Raw genomic sequence first — 16,661 nt, 5'->3', positions numbered from 1 at the left:
GGCCAATGCAGTGGCGGGAGCTGTTAGGTCTTTAAACTAGAAATACACAATGTATGAGAGATACATGTCCAGTAAATATTGTTAAGTGTTTGTCACTGATTATGATGCGAATATCTCATCCAGCTCCTCAAAGATGGGGCAAGTGCCCGAAATGCAGCAGTCATTGCCTCTCTGAATAGCACCGCTGAGCCGCTGAAACAGAAAACTAGCTGCCCTGTGATCCCTAGTTACCCTGTTAAGTCTTTTGCCTACCTCCTTGAGGAACTTAGATGCACTCTTTCCCCATGAACCAAGGGTCTCTGAGCCTATGGGTACAAACATATAATGATGGACAAGTTCTCCATATTTTCTCAACTTTTGAGACTCCCTGAAGTTGGCAGTTGCCCCTCCTTCCTCTCTGGTGTATTGGAGACAGGTATCAGCCAAGGTAGATGCACATGTTTAGTCCCACACCATCTGCTTTCCGTCTGTCCGGGCTTGAAGGGTGATACCAGCTGGATGCTTTTGGCTGCCATAAAATCTGCATAGTTGAGGTGGCTCCCTTACTGCTGGGCATCCGGCTGTTGTAAAGCTCCTCTTGATAATGTTATTAACCTCTTCATGTCTTGCAGTCTTTCCCTCGGATTTATGACACACAAGACCTTGGTACCCGAATCGGTCTGCTGCTTCACTGCCACAAATACACCTGTGTTCGTTGAGAATAAGGGCAGTAAGTCGAAGGGCAACACCAATTCAAATGGTCTGTGGGTCGAGGCGTGTGCCAAGGCTGGAGTTGGGAACAGCCAACAGAAAGTCCCCTGTATGAGGAGCTCTCACTGCAAGGAGGCAGGCTTTATCCTTCCCTGACACACTCTGAAGCATTGTTGAGGCTATATTCTCCACTACTGGGCCATGCCAGTTTGACTGTTTGTAGTCGTTGGGAGGAACTCGTCTGATTTCCGTGCTCGTTAGATTATCCCAGATAATTGCTCCATCAATGAACTGGTCATGGACTCCAATTTTGTCCCTAAGATGTTCAGGGAGAATCGCTGCTAGAAGCCCTCTGGATGCAATGCATGAGGACAGGAAAACAGGTACTGCAATCTGTGATGACTTTCAGACACCAATGCCTCCTAGTTTGAGTGGAAGTGTAGCTTGGTTGCACTGCCTGTCTTCCAGAGTAAGGTTAAGCGCTGTAGTAAAAATCTGCCTCAGGATACTGTCATATTCGTGCAGTATAGGGTTATCATATGAAGGTGCACATCTTAGGAAATATGTCAACCTGGGCAGACTCAAGCACTTTGTCAGAAGATACTAGGCATCATGGGTGTCAAGATTGCCTATTCGCTCTTCCATTCTCCTCAATTCTTCCAGTTCCTTCCTGAGAATTGTGTCAATTGCATCTCTTCCCAGATGTTAAATCCAAGTAAGACACTAGTTGTGGGGGTAATGACTGATGTTCTTGGTAGTTTTGATCTCACTGCATCTATCATTTGTTGATTGACTGAGGTGATTTCATTTGGATGGATTCAAGATGAGACCCATTTCCTGTCCCCGTGTCATCACCTGTGTAAGATCATCTAGAAGGGACTCATTTGTGCTTGCTCTTGTGCCATCATCCAGGAACCAGATGTTTAGCTCACTGGTCAGTCTGACTGTGATTTCCCTAACTGCTATACAGAAGAGAAATGGTGCGAGAGGATCCCCTTGCTGGACACTCTCTGATGATGTGATTTCATGCTCTCCAAACAGGAGCATTGTTTACATGCTATATCCAGCTGAAACAAAAGGGAAGAGAAAAGGGTAATGTTATTGTATTGCTGCTAATAACATGTTTAACATGTCTCTTTTCAGGAGATTAAATGCATTCTTGAAATCTAATTTTACCACTGCATTGTCCTCAGGCAGGCTGTTGATATACGCCCTTGTTGCATGAACCGTTACTTCACTTGCTTGTGAGACCCCAAAGATAAGTTGGTTTGGTTGAAGCATCATGACCACTTCTGCATGAATACTTCAGACAGCAGCTTACGAAACTAGGTGGCAAAAAGTGTTGCCTACTGCAATTGCCCTAATTCCTCCATCATTCTTTTTAATGACACAAAGCGATGCACGAAAAAAAAAAAAGTTTAATTTTGTCAGGAATCAGACCAGCCAAGGAGTTGTTGACAAACTTTGTGATCTCTGAAAGCAGTGTCTCTGCAATCCCCACGATAACTGGATTAACCATTTCCTTCCAGTGTAACCCCCAGCAGAGCCGGACAGGAATGACATTATTGCTTTGTAAATGTCTGAGTCATGCACAATCAACGATTCCACAGTAGGGACAGAGGTGTTGGAACTGTTGGTGCCCCTGGTTTCCCTGGCAGGGTGCTTTCCTCTAAGTGCATCAGCAGTGTCAGCATTCCTGGGGCCAACTGTATCTTCACTGGTGATAATTCTGATTGCCCCCACTATGTTGCCCTCTTCAGTTTTCTTGCTCACTTGGATTCTGATTTTTTTTGCTGTCAGTGAAGTGAGTGGGGTGAGAGTAAGACACATGTGCAACATCTGGGTATCTTTATTGTAGACGTTTCGCCATCCAGTGGCTTTATCAATACAAATTCCAGGACATAACTTGAAGACAGTAGAACTATGTACAGAAGATGAGGTAATCAGTCCCTCAACCTAGGAGTAGGTGCGAACAGCACCATAGTCGTGGAGATTCTGAAGCAGAAGAAAGAATCCTGGCGCTTATATAGTAACGTCAGGTGAAGCAGACGAGGGCAAATTCACTGGTGGGCGGGATTCCCCAGTGGAAGTAGGTCCTTCCCAAAGAGATGGGTTAGTTGTAGTAGTAGTTGTTGTAGTTGTGAAGGTTATGTACATGTCCTCAGAATTAAGATTCCATGATGTTGCAGTGTCTGACAAGACGTTACTATATAAGCGCCAGGATTCTTTCTTCTGCTTCAGAATCTCCACGACTATGGTGCTGTTCGCACCTACTCCTAGGTTGAGGGACTGATTACCTCATCTTCTGTACATAGTTCTACTGTCTTCAAGTTATGTCCTGGAATTTGTATTGATAAAGCCACTGGATGGCGAAACGTCTACAATAAAGATACCCAGATGTTGCACATGTGTCTTACTCTCATCTTGTCGGTATTATATACCATTCGTACACAACTTGTCAGACACTGCAACATCATGGAATCTTAATTCTGAGGACATGTACATAACCTTCACAACTACAACAACTACTACTACAACTAACCCATCTCTTCGGGAAGGACCTACTTCCACTGGGGAATCCCGCCCACCAGTGAATTTGCCCTCGTCTGCTTCACCTGACGTTACTATATAAGCGCCAGGATTCTTTCTTCTGCTTCAGAATCTCCACGACTATGGTGCTTTTCGCACCTACTCCTAGGTTGAGGGACTGATTACCTCATCTTCTGTACATAGTTCTACTGTCTTCAAGTTATGTCCTGGAATTTGTATTGATAAAGCCACTGGATGGCGAAACGTCTACAATAAAGATACCCAGATATTGCACATGTGTCTTACTCTCATCTTGTCGGTATTATATACCATTCGTACACAAGTGAGTGGGGGTTCTGCCTCTCCCATTTTTGTATTGATGGGGAAGGTGAATGAGGTTATCAACTCTAGGAAAATCTCTTGAGAATGTAATGATCATTGAGGCTAGCCTCTATCCTCTTCTTTCTTGTACAGCTAAGCAGCCATTGCCAAAAAAAGCATCAAGTTGTGCCATGCCTTGATGGTTGATGGAGCATTTAAGATAGTGGAACCATCGTTTACCTTTTTTAAGAGGTCTGTAAATTTCCCAGCTGTATATGGATCTGGTGGAGTGGGTTCAGGTGCCTGAAGTGGCTCTGGGTCATCACTATCCACAGGAGGACATGTTGAAGAGACAACGAAGCAGTAAACACGACCGACACTTGCTTCTCCTAATATTGCCAGTTGTACCATTTCCCTGGCAGCTCACTTCCTCCTGATTAGTATCCATCTGTCTATGACATGCTGGGTGGGTGTATGGTGAACTTGACCATGGTGGCCTGGTGGGGGTTGAGGCGGGGTGCAGGTATTTGGGTTGGGGGGCGCAGGTTGTTGGGTGGTGGTAGCCAGGGTGGAGGGGTGAGGGGAGTACACTGCACATGGACCTGTGCACTATATATTGTTCACACTGTCTTACAATACACACAACATTATTTTTTTCCCAAGTATGTCATGAAAGGTGTGGGTATGTGCACTGCTGAACCCCAGTGTCTTCCCACACCACCTACACATGGCACCTTTTCCTCCTCTTCCGTGGCGTCGGGGAGGTGGCACTGGCTGCTCACTCCCTCACTTCCCACATTGTTTTTTCCATAACATATGATTCTAATTATTCCATGCATCGACACGTAATCATTTGTAGGTTAACTAGAAGCATGGAGCATGGTGCTGGAAGTAGATGTTTTTATGAGAGCTTTCGAGGTCTGGCACTCACACACAGTGTAGGCCTTATTCTCTCCCAGCTCCACTGGCCATCTTTCACACTACCACTACTCCACAAACTTCACAAACTGGCAGACACCTTCTTGCCATACTCCTTAGCTGAAGAGGGTGGACCTACCAGCTACAGGGAGACCCAGAAGATTCGCAAATATGAAGACCTAGTTGCTATAACTTCATTCAATAGGGTTTGAGACCCTTGGAACATGGGGCACGTGTGCTCCAAAGCTCCTCAAAGAGCTGGGTGAAAAGCTCATCATAGAAACCAAGGACCACAGGGCGACCAGTTTCCTGTGTCGCGATCCAGAGAGGAAATGCCTGCAGCATTCTGGGCACATGGCCCACAGCCGGGGAGCTGGATGAAGTATATGAGATGTAGCTCTGAGTTATCTGTGTTATTTTACTTTCTATTGTATTTTTGAGAATGTTTTGACAATGTATTTGTCTTTAAATAAAATATATATCAAATATAAGGGGTAGCAAGAGAAAATTCTCAAGCAGCTTCCCTGAAGCAAGTTTATTCTTTCCTCTGAGGATGAGGGTCCCCAGGACAGTTCTAGAGTTGGTACCTCCCCATATATGTATTGTTATGCAGGGTTCTGCATGACATTGTAATGTACATATAGTGGAGAAGTGTGCCATAATAGTATGAATGTTTTAATTGTAAAGAATAATTTTATAATTCATAATGTGCATTTGGGGGCACTGTAAAGTACTCTAACTGTAATTATAAAGAAATCCTGCTAGGGATTTATTTTCCAAGGGTGTTGGGGTACGCAGAGTAAGTGTGGCTTGGGGCAGTCACGTGGAGTCAGCATGGTGTGGAGGCTGGCGTCGGAGATGCTGAGTGTTTAAGCTAAGTTTGTAGCTGTATACTCCTTTTGTTTAACCAACCCAAGCCATAGGCTCTTCTATGGCTTACCTGAATGCCCACCTAGGCCCTGACATGGTCAGGGTGCTGTGGGATGAGTGAGGAAATAAGAAATGGGGTTTGTAGTGGAGTAGTGATGGCCTGGCGCTGACTAGGCCTAGTGGAACACTTGCCCCAATAGGATGTCTTGCTGATTCCGTTGCATTGAGAACTACACTTAGAGATCTACCATGAAGGTAATCACTGAGGAGACATAACATAGAGCCTGCAATTCCCAGTGCTTGAAGTTTTGCTAAGAGGCCCTGGTGCCACACCCGGTCGAAAGCGCCAGCAATGTCCAGTGCTACCACACAGCTGACTTTGGATTCATCCAGTGACTGGTGCCACTTAGTGGAGAGGTTTAACAACAGATCAGCAACCTTTCCTGAAGCCATATCGACGATCACAACGTAGTGAGTGGCAGTCAAAAAACTCTGTCATTTGTCTTGAGATTATTGTCTCAAGCATCTTACCCGTGATTGACAGGAGTGACACTGGTCTGTAGTTGCTGATTTCTGCTCTGCTCTTCTTTTTGTGAACAGGGACTACATTTGCCTCTTTCCATAGAGAGGGCCATTTACACTGTGCTAGGCAGTGCTGAAAGATGCGAGTTAGAGGTGCTGCTAGCTGGTCTGCACATCTTCTCAGCAATCTTGGGCTCAACTTGTCTGGGCCCACAGCCTTTTCTTGGTCAAGCGATTTAAGAAGGAAATGCACCTCCTCCTGCCTCATTGTCACCACTGACAGTTTTGACACAGTTCTTGCAGCAAGCCAAGGAGGGTCCCTTGCTGGATCAGGAACTTGCATTTTGGTAGCAAAGTGTTCAGCAAAGAGGTCCGCCTTCTCTTGACTACTGGTAGAGGTGGTCCCATCCTGTCGATTTAGAGGTGGAATGAGTTCATCAGGCACATAACCTTGTCTGTCCTTGACCAGGGACCACCAGGTTTTGGAGCCTAACCTACCTGATGCTAGCTTTCTTTTAGTGCCCACCTCCCATTTAGCAATGGCCCACTTTTGAACATCACCCATATGCCTACAGGCTTGCCTGTGCAAGTTCCTGTTATAGGTGCTAGGATGCCTCTGATACCTTCGCCATGCTTTGTATTTAGCAGTAGCAGCCTCTCTACAATGAAAGCCAAACCAAGGCTGATCTGTAGGCTTTGTCACATATTGCCGGTGAGGAATGTGTTCTTGTTGTAGATTAAGGATGTGTCCAGTGAAGGCTTTCACTTGGTTGTCAACATCCCCTTGGAGAAGAGCATTCCAATCGGTGGTGGCGAGCTCAGAGCAAAGGGCTGGCCAATTACCTCTTTCCCATAGCCAGGTTGTGCGTCTGGACTCCTCACCTCGTTCTGTTGAGATCTTAAGTGTCGTAAAAACAGCCTTGTGATCAGACGATCCAGCGTAGCCGAGGGGTTGACAAGTGACTATGCCTTCTGCCAGATCACTCACTACTGGATCAAGGGAGGAGCCAGAGATGTGAGTAGGGGAATCAACAAAGTTTCTCATGTCAAATACTACAAGAAGGTCATCAAAGTCCCTCTGTATAAGGTGTTGGTTGAGGTCACCAACAATTATGATATGTTGACAGTTGTGTTGTAGCAGAAGGGAGTCAATATTTTTCATTAGGAAGTTGATGGAGTCTGCATGTTGCCACTGTGGTCTGTACAATGCACATGCTAGTACAGAGGTACTAGTGTTTATGCAGATCTTGAAGAACATCATTTCAAGATATGCATGGGTGGCAACATCAATGGGCTGGGCATGAACACTTCTAGAGAAGCACACAGCAACACCTCCTTGCCCTTGCCTGTCTCTTCTCATCCATGAGGTGTAGCCAGCAATTCTTGCAAAATTTTCTGGAGTCCTGTCATCCAAGAATGTTTCAACAACAGCTATCATGTCGGGACGTCGAGTGTTCACAAAACTATGTGTGAGCTCTCCATCATTAGTAATGAAGCCTCTAATGTTGGCCGACAGGATGCTGATAGACTGGCTCCTCATGATGTGGTCAGCTTGAGGTGGTGGGTGTGTAGGGTACTGAGGCAGCTGCAGGGATGTAGGTCTGTGGTCTTGTATAAGGCACAATACCACCTGCTGTGCTGGGATAGGAGTAGCTGGGTGGGTGACGTGTGAGAGTGTTCACCAATTCAGAGATCCTGCTGGTTTGTTCTGAGAACAGGTGGTCCTGTCTGTCAAGTTCCTTTTTCTTCCAACACTGGTCCTCCTGATGTTCTTTCTTGTAGCAGTAATTGCACCTGGTATCTCGCAGGAAGTTGTTGGCGGTGTGTCCCTTCCAGTGACAGCGAAAGCGCAGCCTAGGTGCCTGGGAGGGTGGACTATGATTTGTTGCACCTCCTATGTTTTGCAGATTTGTCCTCAGGTTCTGCCGCTGGAACTGTGTTAGTGGAGGGTGAGATGGCTGTAGATGTCTTCCTCCTCCACGTCCTCTTCCACGTCCTCTGCCCCGTCCTCTACCAGTTCTGACAGATGTGTCCCTGCTGTTCGTACTTTGGCACAGTAGGTGATCAGGTGAAGTGATAGTTCCCTGATTATTAACTGCACCAATCTCTGATGGAGAAACTCCTGAGTCAGAACTTACTGATGAAGCACTGCTGCCAAATTCTGGAATAGTGTCGGCATGTGTGCTGACAGGTGTAGGATCAGAGATGGTATGTGCATTGTCAAGTGAACTGGCAGTGGCTGAAGCAGAGATGTCAGGTGTAGGAGAATTAACAGATCCAAGGCTTCCTTCATTGCTGGGAAGAGGATTTGTTCCCTCTGTGGTGGTTAAAGGAATTGTGTTAGAATTCCCAAAGGTAGTGTTTTGAACTCCGTCAGTCTGTGGGACATTAGCGATGACAGAATTCCACCAGTTATTTACCCCTGAGTTAAGCTCAGTGTGGGATTTCCAGTCTTTGTCAATAGTGTCACCATCAGCTGAGCAGCTTACGTCACTTGATGTAGGCTTGCACTGGTCTTCTACAATAGCTTGGAGGTTATCTAATGATTTGAGGAGCTCATGAAGTGGTTCCCTGTGATCGATTATCTTAGCTGCAACTTTACAACACAGCCCAAGAGGGCAGTCTTGATCTTTGGACAGAAGTCCCTGAGGTAGGACTTCTGAACTTTCCTCCTGTAGCTCCAGGCTTGTATCCACATATACCACAGGATTATGGATATCCTTCAATTTTCTGAAATTTTCAACCTGGCTGCAACAAAATTCTTCTTCTGGAATGCAATCTGTGTGGCAGTAGTTGGAACAAGTAGGCTTCTTACATCTAAGAAGAATTTTGTCTTTTGTGATATACCCACAAACACTGCAGTAGCTACTGGGACAATAGCCAGATAGTGTAGATATTCTTGCTATTTTGCGATGTGAAGTCATCCCAGAGGAGGCTTGTAGGTTTGCAATGAAGTTCACAGGAGAGAGGGAGTGGGTGGTTGTATCGTGGGTGGGGTTGAGTATCGTGGGTGGGGTGTTTATAACGGGATGGGTAGTGAGGGCAGGCAGTGGCCGACGAGCTGGAAGTGTTGCCTTCTCTCTATCACTTAATAAACACTGTTTATGCTATCCACTTTTCCACTAAAGGAAGATGTTACACAAATCACTATGTTACATTGTACCAGTCACGTTGTTATAAAGCACCAGATGCTAGTACATAGCACAAAAGACATATAATATTATTAGATGCTCACTGTGAAGGCAATAGTGACGTCACTCCTAAGGCCTGCCGCTGTCCCCTCACTCACACCATATCTTCACCATACCACACTTAAATATCACTGATATTGCTTATATGCACTTCAGTGGAGGAGTTGGCTTACTTGTACTAATGTGTTGTAGGAATTACTTCGTCACTGAGCAGTTTTTATCCTCACCAACCCTCCTATTTAAGTAATATTAAGAAAGTTTGTGGAGCACACTCTGACACGTCTTCACCCTCCCTCCTCTGTCTGTCTGTCTCTCTCTTTTTTTTTTTTTTTTTTTTTTTTTTTTACACAGGGTTTGACAAGGTTAAGGATTCCTAGCTTTATTGACAAGCTATTTACAGGTTAAGGATTAATAACTTTATTGGCAAGCTAAGAGCTGTTACCTACATCAGCTCATTTGAAAGCATTTTAATTGTTATGAGACATACAAGTAGGGAACAGGATGAAGTTGGAGCCATCTGTGGGCCAGCATTTTCATTTGATCAACTGACTTTATCTCGTTGACATCATTATGCTGTACGAATGTGTTCCATACTCGAGTCATCCTGGGTAAATATGATCTCAGATGGAGTGATTTTCTGGAGAAGGGTACAGCCAGAGTGAAGTTGCTGCTTTCTGCCCGTCTTGTGGCATAAAAGCTTGTTTCACGCTGTCCTCGAAGTGGATCCTAGTGGATCTCTCTCTCTCTCTCTCTCTCTCTCTCTCTCTGTCGCTTCACTTCTAATTCTACTACTACTACTTCTACGACTACTGTTACCTTCACTACTACTGCTACTACTGATATTACTGCTACTTCTACTACTACTACTACTACTATTTCTAGTATTGCTGCAACTACTACTACTGTTTAAACATGGGCTAGTTAAGCTACTGTAGTGCTTGTGTATCTTCACCTATTGTTACTTATATGTATCCTCTGTATCCCAGTGTTGTTTGTAACAACTTGATAAAGCTCAGCAGAGCGAAACGTTGCCTCAACGGAATTGTGGGATGCACCTCTCTTATCACTGTTGACCAAGAGTTTTCCTGCCTTATACTGAGCGTCTTAAGATTCACTTTCCTTTAAGCAGAAGGGCACAAAAGCCAAGATTCTAGCTTCCCGTTAGCAGCGTCTGTTATTTAAGATCGATTTATTAGTTGTCAGCAAGCAGATGTAATTTATGAGTGAAAGTTTAGTATTAAAACAGTAGTTTCTTACGATCAGTTTAGAGCACTCGAGCCTCAGTTGTGAAACAGACTAGATTTTGGTCTATTTGATTATATAATTATTGAAATGGGTTGACATAGACCCAAAAATAAATGTTTTAAAAGCCGACTTCCCTTAGTAGTTTACTCTCCAAGAAGCTATTTATAGGTCCATATTGGCCTCTGCTGACCTTCCCATCGACCATAATAATAAGTCACTAATCCCGAAATGATAAATCATGACTGGAAAGTGACATGTCAGTACAAGTAGCAGTAGTAGCAGAAGTAGCAGTAGTAGTAGCATTAGTAGTAACAGTAGTAGCAGCAGTAGTAGTAGTAGTAGTAGTAGTAGCAGTAGTAGTAACAATAGTATTAGTAGTAGTTGTTGTAGTAGTAGTAGCAGTAGTAGCAGTAGAAGTAGTAGCAGTAGTAGTAGTAGTAGTAGCAGAAGTAGTAAGAGTAGCAGAAGTAGTAGTAGTAGCAGTGGTAGCAGCAGTAGTAGTGGTAGTAGTAGTAACAGTAGAATAGTAATAGAAGTAACAATAGTGGTAGTAGTTTTAGTAGTAGCAGTAGTAGTAGCAGTGGAAGTAGTAGTAATCTAAGTAGTAGTAAAAGTATTAGTAGTCTAAGTATTAATACAAGTAGTAATAGTGAAAAAAGTAGTACAAGTAGTAGTAGTCTAAGTAGTAGTACAAGTAGTAGTAGTCTAAGTAGTAGTAAAAATAGCAGTTGTAGTATAAGTACCAGTAGTCTAAGTAGTGATACAAGTAGTAGTAGTAGTCTAAGTAGTAGTAAAAATAGCAGTTGTAGTATAAGTACCAGTAGTCTAAGTCTAAGATGTTAGGCTAACATTAAGGAAAGATACCTTTTTGTTAAGCAACTCCTCTGCCAGATGCTCCTTCCCAGGCATCATGACGAGGATTTGTGTTAGATTACGCATTGATGGAAATCAAATGTCCATGAAAGACATTCTCAAATGTATTTGCTCCAACTCAACTGTTGCTCCAGTGGATGTTTTTCAAACCCACGCTGGAGCAGTACTTCTCCTCTCTTCAGAAGAAAAGTTACTTCAACTACTAAAGCATGATGTCTTGGATAAACTGAAGACTTTTGGTGTTACCCCAGTTGCACCTGACAGCTATCAAGCTCAGAGGACTGTGTTTGTGGCCAGAATCAACAGTTTTATGAAACACAGCACTGTTAATGAAATTGTTGATAACATTAATACCGAGAATTCTGACCTTAGGGCTGTAGAAGCACATAAATTCTCGAATCCCAACAACAATAAGGTAACTTTAAAATTAATACTCGAGACACCTGAGGAGGCCAAACTTGTGTGTCAAAATGGCTTCAAATGTTTTAGCACCAGATGTACATCTGACCAAATTTCTATGGAACGCTTTGTCAGTGTGACACAATGTTTCAAGTGTTATGCCTTTGGTCATAACAACAACAAATGCAGTACACAAGGGCAAATTTGTAACATTTGCTCTGGGCAACATTCGTATCGTGATTGTACCAATAAAAATACACCTAAATGTGTCCTCTGTAATGGAAAATATCATGCTGTTTCTGCTATTTGTCCTGAAAGAAAAAAGGAAATGCAGAAAATTCTTGACGCCAAGAAACTATCCACTTCTAAGAAGACCACTCCCCAGGCACTGCCAACCATGTCCCAAACTTCCTTCCCAGCTCTGCCTGGATCAAGTGGGACTCCTCAGGTCTCTACCAATGGTTCCAATGTTTGGAATTCTGCCCCTCTTGGAGCGCCCCAATCTAACCCTCACTTACAACAGACACAACAACAAGGTTCAGTCGCATCTCATATGTCTCAGGTATCCACAGACGGGGATATAATGAGAACACAACTAATGTACTTGATGGCCAAAGACATAGCAGGTGGTGACATTCAACTCTGCTCTCATGTTTTAAATGATCTGTTAATGGCTAATGGGATCACTCCCATCACTATCCCTGAAAATGTGAAGGCTATTATGACCCAGCCTTCTCATAACAAGAAGTATGTACCATACTCTACATCTAAAAATAAGCCTAAGTCATCCCTGGCCCAGGGATCGCCCACCTCGCAAACCCAGGTTGTCAACTCCTCTCATCCTGATAAGTCAACACCTGAACATAACAATGCCCCAGAAAGTGGTGCCTACTCTCCCGCTATTGTAGCTGATCCTGTTGAACAGAAACTTTCCCAAGGTAACTCACTTTGCCTATCTAATATTCCCTTGGAGCCTACACAGTCTCCCATTAACTCTCACGAGCCTCTGCTTCCTGAAACTGAGAATAGCACAACTCAATTTTATGATGATGACTCTAACGACTCTAACGATTCCAATGAGTCTGTTAATATTACTACCTGTAGTGAAGATGATGGCATTTTTAATACACAAGCATCCACGCAAAAGTTCCCTCCTCCCCTTGACGAGTCCAGCAGGGATAGTGTAGATACAACACATGACATTAGTTGCAGGCGTTCAGAACGCAGTGTACGAGCGAAGAAAAAGAAATAATGGGGATTACAATTTTCCAACTTAATATTCAACATTTCTTTAATAACCGTTACCTTCTTGAGGTTGAACTACATAACTACAATCCCGATGTTATACTTTTGAACGAGACAGCTGCAAGAGTTGACCAACATATTAAATTACGTGGATACTGTACTGTGGAGAAATCGAGAGGACCCTTTAGTGGTGTAGCCATCTTGGTTAAATTAGGCTATACATTTAAAAATATTCATGTTGATGAAGATAACATTCTTGCAATAGAACTAACAACGTCGCATGGACAACTAGTGATAGGAACTGGATATTTTCCCCCGAGACAGCCATATATAGAGTCAATTCCTCTACATAGGATATTAAGCAGAAATATTCCAACAATTCTAGCTGGAGATTTTAATGCTCATCACCCTGCCCTCTTTAACTGTGGAGCTGGTATTCCACTGGGTGACTTAAAAGGAAAACAACTCTTTAATATCATGACAGCTAGAAACTTGTCATTTCAAGGCCCATTCTTTAAATCGTACATTGGACCTCATCCAGGAACACCAGATATAGTACTGACAAACAGAGACTGTGACATCTTTCACTGTCGTATATCTCCTGGTGGAAATGTAGGATCTGACCATATCCCTGTTATAATACAACTACAAACTTCTCCATTTAGAATACCTGTAACTCCTAAACCCAATCTTAACACCCTAGGATTTGACCCCTTCAGGGCATATCTGGGTGAAGATGAAATTGTGTCTTTGGAAAATCTACCTTCCAGTGCAATTGATGATGCAATCAGGTCCCTGCACAATCGAATAATTGAAGCTACCAATGCAACTTGTCAATTAGCTTCCACAAAGATATACCAACAATATAAACCTACTAGAGAAATTAGAGACACTTTAAGAAATTATCAAGCAGAATGTCGAAGGCATCTTCAAACGCGACAACCACCAGCAGCTACACTGCACCGATTAAGGCACGAATTAACTAACATGATTAGTCAACACAAACGAGACATGTGGAAATTTCTAGTTCTTCAAGCTAATCAATATAAACGTGAACCAGCAAAATTTTGGAGTAAGATCCGACAACTTTTAGGGGGAAAGCACAAGGTTCCTAACCACCTAGTTCATACCTTCACTGATGAGGATGATGAAGATGTTGAAATTAAACTTGACGATCCACAGGACCAGGCTAATTTGATGGGTGATGTATGGGAGAAAATTCTCTCTCACAATAACAGTCGTCAATTTAATAATAATCATTATCAGTTAGTAAATGAATGGAGAGATGAGAACTTGGATGATCTACAACCACTACCTACCATCGATACTTCAACTCTTGAAGATACCCACCCGCTTACTAGACCTATTACATTACTAGAGATAAGTCAGGTTATTGGAAGAATGAGAAATAGAGCCCCTGGCCTCTCTGGAATAACAATGAAACAAATAAAGTACCTACCTAGAAATTGCAAACAGTCCTTGGTAAATATCTTTAATGCCATCTTGGCCTCAGGACATTTTCCAGTTGTTTTTAAGACTGCTAGGATGATCTTTCTTGCTAAGCCCAATAAAGACACCCACCAACCTGGGAACTATAGACCTATATCTTTACTTGAAGTCACTGGAAAAGTTCTTGAGAAAGTCATTTCCAACAGATTGAATTACTATATGGAGTTTAATCACTTGTTTACTGAAAAACAATTTGGCTTTAGAACACATAGATGTACCAATCATGCAATAAATGTTATTTTTGACACTGTAGCAAGTCTAAAACAACAGGGCAATCTTGCCTTAATTGCCACCAGAGATGTTCATAAAGTTTTTGATAGCTTATGGCATGATGGCCTTATATACAAACTCATTGACCTACCAGACCATAACTGGACTTTTCTCAGAGTAATTTATAATTTCTTAACTCAAAGAAAAATCATTCCCACCTTTCATGGCAAGTCGACAGAACCTTTTATACCGACGGCTGGTGTCCCACAAGGTTCTTGTCTCAGTCCACTTCTGTTTAACATTTATGTGAATGACCTTCCTCAACCAGAGTTTAATGACACAATTGTGACACAGTTTGCAGATGATGTTATTCATGTCGTCTCATCAACTCCAGTAACAGGAAAATACAAGTATGAGAGAGTCATAGAAAAAATGAATATTGAACTTCGTCGAACATCTAATTGGGAGAAGAAATGGAGAATTACGACTAATCCTGACAAGGTCCTTGTTAGCACGATAGGATGTTTTGCATCAACCATCGAAGATAAAGGGGGTATCTCCATCAGAGGTACACCTGTAGCCATTAGAAACCCTAACAAGATCTTGGGATATGAAATAGACAGGCTGCTCCACTCAACATCTCATGTAACTAAAAAGATCAACACAGCCAAAGCCGGTCTTAGCAGACTCTTTCGATTCAATCAGGCCCCTCAACATGTCAAAAAACATCTGTATAAAATGATAATAAGACCTATACTCGAATACCCTTGTGTCCCAATGTCATTAACAACAAAGACCAACATGCTACGGTTACAAAGGGTCCAGAATAGTGCTCTTCGCTTTATTACTGATACCAGGAGGAGAGACAGAGTTAAAATGGCAGATTTACACATACAACAAGATATTACTGCCATAAATGTACGCCTTGACACCCTAAAAAAGAAACAACTTTATACAATGCAAGAACTATACATGCCAGATAGAGAACATCCTATACAAGTGATAAATACCACCGATTACACCATCAATACTCCGCCTTACAGGACTCAAAGAATGACTCTCCCACAGAGGGTTCGTCGTTTTATTCATAAAGATGATTACCCTCGACCCATGATTTTGAGCAACTTACCTGATGAAGAAGATTGGATACCACCAGAACCCTTCTATGTATACTGAGAAAATCATCGCCCCCAATTATGCTATTGACTATTGTTGGACACCACCATTAAGAAGCTATTGTCACGAACTTATAAACTGGCCAGAAAATTAATGCCTTTTTTGTCGTATAAATATCCGTTGTGCAATCGCGAAAAAAAAAAAAAAAAAAAAACCAATTGCAACTTGTATAACTACTACCAATTCAGAGTCATGTACTTTTATACCTATTATATCTATGTGACTCTTATCAATTCACATACACTTTTTAAATTACACCAAAGTGGTTGGGCCACTTACCTTTTATATCCTACCTCTCCCCCCCCTCCCACCCTTTTCCAATATTTCCATCCTTACCCATCCTTCTTCCTTACCCATCTTACCAAAGCTCTGGTCATCAGAAGAAGAAGTAGTCTAAGTAGTGATACAAGTAGTAGTAGTAGTCTAAGTAGTAGTAGTAGTCTAAGTAGTAGTACAAGTAGCAGTTGTAGTATAAGTAGTAGTAATCTAAGCAGTAGTAAAAGTATCAGTAGTCTAAGTAGTAATACAAGTAGTAGTAGTAGTCTACTGTACAAGTAGTAGCAATTGTAGTAGTAGTAGTAACTTGTAACTGTTATGTGATGGCGAGGTTCATTATTTTGAAGGTAACTCTCGCTAATATTTGAGAGATTTTTCTGGACACTTTGTCAGTAGTAGTAGTAGTAGTAGTAGTAAAAGTAGTAGCAGCCTAAGTAGTAGTAAAAGTATCAGTAGTCTACGTAGTAATACAAGTAGTAGTAGTAGTCTAAGTAGTAGTACAAGTGGTAGCAGTAGGAGTAGTAGTAGTAGTAGTAGTAACTCTCGCTAATATTTGAGAGAAGTTTCTGGACATTTTGTCAGTCGACATTTCACCAAAGGACATTATACTGAATAAATATTTGACTGAGCGGACATCTGTCCGAAGAAATTAACATAACCTATCATAACCTAACAAACAAAACTGAA

General features: G+C 42.5%; 1 protein-coding gene across 1 annotated transcript in view; it reads right to left on the bottom strand.

The window, feature by feature from the left end:
- Window positions 1-16,661, bottom strand: part of LOC128689504 (sulfotransferase 1B1) — a 90,710-nt gene that overhangs the window by 41,415 nt on the left and 32,634 nt on the right. The window lies entirely within an intron of this gene.

The sequence above is a fragment of the Cherax quadricarinatus genome, chromosome 18, assembly GCF_038502225.1.
Source record: "Cherax quadricarinatus isolate ZL_2023a chromosome 18, ASM3850222v1, whole genome shotgun sequence".
In the NCBI taxonomy this organism is placed as follows: Eukaryota; Metazoa; Arthropoda; class Malacostraca; order Decapoda; family Parastacidae; genus Cherax; species Cherax quadricarinatus.
The sequence above is the reverse complement of the archived record's forward strand: the minus strand, read 5'-3'. Positions and strand labels throughout refer to the sequence as shown.